A 7,479-nucleotide genomic window follows, 5' to 3' on the forward strand; every position below is an offset into this window, starting at 1 on the left:
TGCAAATTTAGGTAACTAAAACTATCACTGGATGTGTAATTTGGCCAGGAAATTGGGACTGGTTACCCCCTGTCTTTTATAAAGTATTGCATGTGATCTTAAATATTGGGGGCCTCCATTTTCCACCTAATCCCAGATCTGGCATCTTTGGCCACACACTGCTCCACTATTGTATTGGCTCAGTACTAACTTGCAGAGGAGACTGCCCATTATGGAATCCTTTTAATTTTCACAGAGGTCACCCATCCAAATAATGACCACATCACATACCTTTTGAAATCAGCCAAGAGCACAGCCTAAGGATGCATGGCTGCAGGCCACACGGCTGTAAACAATCAAACAGCTGATACACACATACAAGAAGGCTAAGTCAGGGATCAGTATAACTATTTGCCTCCAGAAACAGATCCATCCTTGAGGGAGTCTTAGACCTTTTCCCAGAAGAAAACTCCTATTATCAGCTTTTAGGACAATGTCTTATTTATAAGCTATCTAAACAGGCAGATAAATGGACGTTAATAAGTTTACTGATAGTTGGCAGCACAGCACCTCAAGCCCAAGGGCCTTTTACCGAGAACTGTGTTTAGCATACTGCATGCATGTAAGTTTGATAACAGCAGCAGAGACGCATATCTAGCAAGCAGAACCACAGTAAATAACATGAGAGGGGGTGCTGCTAGACAGCTTCTTAGTTCAAGATTCCTTGCCCTGAAAACTGTTTGGAATAATACAGTCTGTCATGTCCTTGCTCTCTACACAACATTAAGAGTATGGGGAAAATCACTTGGGCACAGTTGGACGTCCAAAAAAAAAAGTGTTTATTAACTATGTACAATTATACAAGACCTAGCTCCCTGTGTACACTGCTCAAAGGCGGTGGTTATAAGAGGACAGCGGAGACTAAGCCTCCCCAAACAGCCAGCCCGCTTCCTTTGGAGCATATCGCTGCTGAAAAGGTGGGTGCCCTGGCCAGGGCCCCGCTCGTGCTCCGCCCTGACGCCCTGCTCCCACTCATCCTCTTCCCCTGAGTCTCCGCCTCTTCCCATCCCTGCTCCGCCCGCATGGGAGCCTCATGGGGGTGAATACGCGCATGAGGGACAAGCAGCTGGCTGGCTGGCCAATGGGCAGGTGGCGGGGGTCCAGGGAGGGGTCAAGAGACGTGAGTGTTGGCCCTGGGGGAGGGGGCCGAGCGGGTCCAGGGATGCAGCATGGGTGGGGCTTCAAGCAGAGGAGGTTGAGTGGAGGCAGGCCGCGGGGCGGGGCCCCGGTGTGGGGGCGCACAGCCTCCCCAAATGGAGGAGTCACGCACCACCACCCATGACACTGCTGTTTTCGCAGGATCCTGATGGGTTCAGCAATAGACAACAGGGAGGCTCACTAGAGAGCACCCAGACTATTTAAAGAGCTAGTCCCCAGTTCCCATACACTATCTGGAATTAGGTTTGTAAAACTAACTGTATTTTACTGCAAGTAAATAGTACTCGTGCAGCTGTGTCCACAACAGATCAGAGAGCCTGACCACACCCAGTACACACTCTGAGTTGGCTTGCTAATGCTTCCTTGTTAAAACACTCTTAGCTCAAGAGAAACAATTCTACTTCTTATGGGTTTCGTATCTTCTCATGCTCCTTGGTACTGTTCTTCATTTACTTAACCACACACTCACTCAATACCAAAAAGAAGAGTTATGCAATATCACACCGAATCATAGTATAGCCTCAAAAACGTGACATAAAAGTTTCCCAATTTTAAGTATTTATATAGCACAATGCAACATAATGACCTTGATTAGCTTCATAGATATTCTCTCTCTAAGGGTACGACTTCACTACCCGCCGGATCGGCGGGTAGTGATCGATCTATCGGGGATCAATTTATCGCGTCTAGTGTAGACGCGATAAAATCGATCCCCAATCGCTCTGCCGTCTACTCCGGAACTCCACCGCAGCGAGAGGCGGAAGCGGAGTCGACGGGGGAGCGGCAGCGGTCGACTCGCCGCCGTCCTCACAGCCAGGTAAGTCGACCTAAAATACGCAACTTCAGCTACGCTATTCGCGTAGCTGAAGTTGCGTATCTTAGGTTGACCCACTCCCCCCCCCCGTAGTGTAGCCCTAGCCTAATGCAGAACAATTCAAATTCTGATAAGTGAGAACAGCAACAGTTCTGCAAGCTGCTATGCCTTAGAGCAAATTAGCAAAGCGCTGGTTTCTGATGGGTTCCTCATCAGTTTGTATTACTAATCTGTAAATAGTAATGGTGGCTACAGTAGACATGCGACACATGCTGCAGAGTTAAACAACGTATCTCAACTAAGATCCATTCCTGGCTCTACATAATCAGGTTTCTGTGTATCTGCTTTAAGGAAGAAATAGTATATGCTGTAATGCTGTAGATTTAAATTAATCTTGAAGGCATAATGCTGAAACTGAATAATGTCTTATATATTTTATTCCTTACAGGGTCAGAGAAATGTGACCTTGCTATTGAAGATGGTGTTGATGCTCTTAATATTCTGGAATCTGCAACTGATATGAATTGTTTTTAGCAACAAGAAAGGAGTGGAATGATTACCATTTTAATTTGGTTTAATACACTGTCCAAAGAACTAATGGTGATAAGAGTCAGACATGCTGAGAAGTGAATGAGCAACCCGGATGATAAAAAGTATTAAATAAAGAAGGCTGGGGTTTTCAAATAGCACCTAAGAGAATTAGGCACCTAGCTGCTCTGGAAATTCAATGAGAGTTGACTTCAGACTCTCTTGAAAATCCCAGACTAAATTTTAAAAGCCCAGTTAAACAGTAGACTACTCAGGATGAGTTAGAGCAGCTTTATGCCACTTTGGTACCGTCTCTCCTGAGCTATGCTGTGTGCTCTTAGGCTACAGTTGAGTATCCAGCCCTGAACCTTTTATCAGCTGCTTAGCTTCCTAAATGTAGGTACCAAGTTACCAACTGCATAATAGGGACTAGACTTAAATTGTACTTGAGTTCGTATGGATTAACACTTGACCATTCTCAATTTGTGCACAGAAAAAAGTTAATGATGTATAATGTGGGCTAACTGTTTATTATTAGGACAAAACAAATAGTCAAACACAATAGCAACACTAGACACTGAAAATATATCTGTCTCAGTTAACTGAGAATAAATGTAACACAACCTCAGCGAATGAATGTTAGCATTATCACTTAGTGGATAAAGCCGTTATACTGCCACCCAGTGGTTAACACATATATGAATTAATTTATTTTTGCCATCTGTGATAGGAAAGCCCTTTGTCCACCATTTTATCTGAGTAACTGTTGTATCTGTAGTTTTCATAGGCAGGGTACCTAACTATCATCATGGCAAGTAAATTAGATCAGAGTATTTTTCTCAGGGAATACTTATTTATGGGATGTACTATGCCATATCACTGTGAGCCCATATTATCCTGCTGGTCTGAAAAGCCTGAAGTTGTGCTGCCAAAAGATATTGACACTCAAATGTGGCGAGCTGTCTGGCTCAAAGGAAAAATGAGCCAATTCTGAAATACTCCCTCTCAGTAACACTTCAGCTTCTGACTTGGTTACCCCCATCCTTTATTGGTCATCCAAAACCATAAATGTTCCAGTAAAATTTATGAGAAGCCTAACACCCACTTAGAATACAATCCTAGCATATATATTAAGCATATTTTTAACATGTGAAAAAGCTTCTCAGAATAAGTTTATTTTTCTCAGGGTATTTCTCCTGTGAGCCCCAATAAAAATCTTTAAATCTTTAACTCAGTGCTAAATAGGATCCTGGACCTGACAAGACATAAATACATGTAATTTTACTCACATGAGTAGGCTCCTTAAATAAATAATATAATATAAAATATAATATAAAATATAATATAATATAATATAATATAATGTATCACGCATATCAAACTTCCCCTATTGGTGTCCAGTCCATAGATCAATTATTGGGCCAGTCAAATTTACATACAATAAAGTAGCAGCCAAAAACTGACTAATTGCATGTATATTTGGACAGGACTACCAACTCCACTTTCAACTTAGCTAATTTGATCTACGGTGATCAGAATGTATATAAAGAATTCCTTGCAGTGACTAGCAACTTACTGTCTGGCACAAGGCAATGTAGAATTTTAAATTTCAACTTGTGCTTAATGTAAATACACCTCTACCTCAATATAACGCTGTCCTCGGGAGCCAAAAAATCTTACCGCGTTATAGGTGAAACTGCGTTATATCGAACTTGCTTTGATCCACCGGAGTGCACAGCCCTGCCCCCCTGGAGCACTGCTTTACCGCATTATACCCAAATTCGTGTTATATCGGGTCGCGTTATCTCGGGGTAGAGGTGTACATCTCTGTGGAGTTACTATCTGCCTTCTTGAAAGAGAGAGAGTTAAAAACATGACAGAATGTTAACATACAGTCTCTGTTATGCCAGTTATAGCCTTTGCAAGAAGAGTGTAAATTAGATAAGAATCCATTATTTAGCTATCTATCAATATACTCTATTACGCAGAAACTTCACTTAGTTACCCTGGCATTATTTTGTTGGTGAGGCCAACATAAGAGTACCATATCCCAGAAAACTAACATGTCACCATCACTAAGCAGTGGATTACAGGATTATTTTAATATGATCCTTCTGGGAAATTCCTGTAATAGTTCAGGAGGCCAGGGAGTGACTCTGAATTTAGTTGGAATTGAGGCAATTCTGTTTTACCTGTAAATTTATCTTTTTCTCAATTCTTTACAATATAAACTTTAACCATAAAATATACATATCACCATTAATTGGGCATGTAAATGAAACAGAGTTGGAGGCTCATATATGAGTTTTTGTGAGGCTAAAGGCACGAAGCAAGATCGATTGCTCCTCTTCTTGAGTGAGTGACAGTACCGTCAAGGGTCACAAGTGGCCCAGCTCAGACATCTGGGACCTGGTGTTCATTGCTAAAACTATATAAACGCGTAGGAAACTGCAGGCAAAATAATATTCTGAGAGTAAGACTCAATCAGTTGCTCAGCTGGAGAGCGTCCAATCATATGACTCACCAATACATATAAAGTTTTTAATTAAAAACAATACAACTTTATTAGTCTCAGCTCTGTTAACTAATCAGTGGGTAATAATGTCATGTCTGGAGTCTATCTTCCAAAACTTCATGATACCCACACTACCCTTCAAATGTATCCCTGGCTCTGTTCCTATTTCTGAAGGAAAGATAGAGACAATGCCACGCACGCTCAGCTTTGTTTTGATTCATTTATTTAAATGGCTTCCAGTACAAGGTAATTTGACAATTATAGCACTAAAAAAAATGGAAAAAAACATGTAAAAGCTGTTACCAAAGCCTCATATCTAATGCCAGAAGAGGCTATTATGCTAGTAAGGGCAGGTCTACACTAGAAGCACTACATCTGCATAGATGCACTGAGTGTAGGGTGACCAGATAGCAAATGTGAAAAATCGGGACGGGGGTAATAGGAGCCTATATAAGAAAAAGACCCAAAAATCGGGACTGTCCCTATAAAATCAGGACATCTGGTCACCCTACTGTAGTGTGTCTGGTGAAGACGCTGTATGCCAATGGGAGAGCACTATCCTGTCAGCATAATTACTGCACCTCCGCGAGCTATGTCAGTGTGAACAGCGCCTAGGTTGCTGTAACTTGCGTTGCTCAGGGGGGTATTTTTCACACCCCTGAACAATGTAAGTTACATTGATTTAAGTGGTAATGTAGACCTGGCCTACACCATGTGTGTGTGTGTACATATATATATATATATATATATACACACACACACATATATATATATACAGACACACACACAAACACACACACACAGATACACACACACACTCTCTCTCTGAAGCGGGGCAATTACTTCAAAATTCTAGTAGTGTATAATTGTTTATATATATGCTAACTGAAGAGGGAGTTTCTTTAAGAATCTAGGATACTTTGGTTTCTTTGAAGCTATTGCCAACACAAGTTTCCAGTTATTTTCACCAGGAAGGATGGTCTTGTGGTTCAGACTCTGATGTGGGCTCAATTCTTCACACCCTTACAGGTTTCTGGTGAAAGTCACTTAGGGTATGTCTACACTACCGCGGTAGTTCGACGGCTGGCAATCGAACTTCCGGGTTCGATTTATCGCGTCTGGTCTGGACGCGATAATTCGAACCAGGAAGTGCTCGCCGTCGACTGCGGTACTCCACCTCAGCGAGAGGAGTACCGCGGAGTCGACGGGGGAGCCTGCCTGCCGCGTGTGGACCGCGTCTGAACCGCGGTAAATTCGAACTAAGGTATGTCGACTTCAGCTACGTTATTCACGTAGCTGAAGTTGCGTACCTTAGATCGAATTGGGGTGTTAGTGTAGACCAGGCCTTAGTCTCTATGTGGCTCAGTTAAAATGGGCGTAATGAAACTCTCTCACAAACTGTGTTGGTCTGATTTTTAAATGAAGCATGTTTGCAAGTGGTCGCAGGTTCAGGGCCTCAGGCTGTGAACTCTTTGGGACAGGGATTGTCTTATAGTATGTGTTTGCACAGCACTTGGCACAATGGGGCCCCACAATCGCAGCTGGGGCCTCTAGATACTATTATAATAATAAAAATAATTTTCCTGCATATGTCCAAATATTTCCACATTGTATGTCACTGTGATTATTTGGGGACTCTAGGTACAACTTATGAATTCTGTTTGATGTTATGAAATTATGAAATTGTTGTATCAGGAAACGCCTCTATGAGGATGTGGATTCCACCAGACCAGGGAGTTGTGAACCTTAATGACTGTTCTCTGACCAAAGGGTCTGCTAAGGAGATTGCCCAAGTAGGGAAATCAGTTCAACCAAGTTTCTCTGCAGGAAGGGTAATCAGAAAATACCCAGCAGGAGAACAAAGAAACCAGATGTTGGTAGTGGCCATAAAAATTTGAGGGAAGACTCACAGATCAAGACACAGGAAGCTTTGGGCAGAAGAGAGGAAGAGAAGTGCATGATTTCTTAGTAGGGGGTCCAGGGCTAGCCAAGTTCAGAGAAACCTAACTAACTTAATTATTCTAACTCAATGATTCTAAAAAGAAATGATGAGCTGCAGAAGAAGGATCCTGGACAGCCCAGAGGAAGCCCAAGTCCAAAGAACTCTCCAGAGTGGTTAGGAAACTGAGGTGTGCTTATTATGTTGTCTGTGTATCTCTTGTGTTGCTAAGTAAAGCGTAATTGTGTTTTAGGCCTGGTCTACACTGGGGGGGGGGGGGAAATTGATCTAAAATACACAACTTCAGCTACGAGAATAGCGTAGCTGAAGTCGACGTATCTTAGATCGACTTACCTCCCGTCCTCACGGCGCGGGATCGACGGCCGCGGCTCCCCCGTCGACTCCGCTTCTGCCTCTCGCCCTGATGGAGTTCCGGAGTCAACGGGGAGCGCGTTCGGGGATCGATTTATCGCGTCTAGACGAGAC

Source organism: Terrapene carolina, unplaced genomic scaffold (assembly GCF_002925995.2).
Source record: "Terrapene carolina triunguis isolate 2854851 unplaced genomic scaffold, T_m_triunguis-2.0 Scaffold247, whole genome shotgun sequence".
Taxonomy (NCBI): Eukaryota; Metazoa; Chordata; order Testudines; family Emydidae; genus Terrapene; species Terrapene triunguis.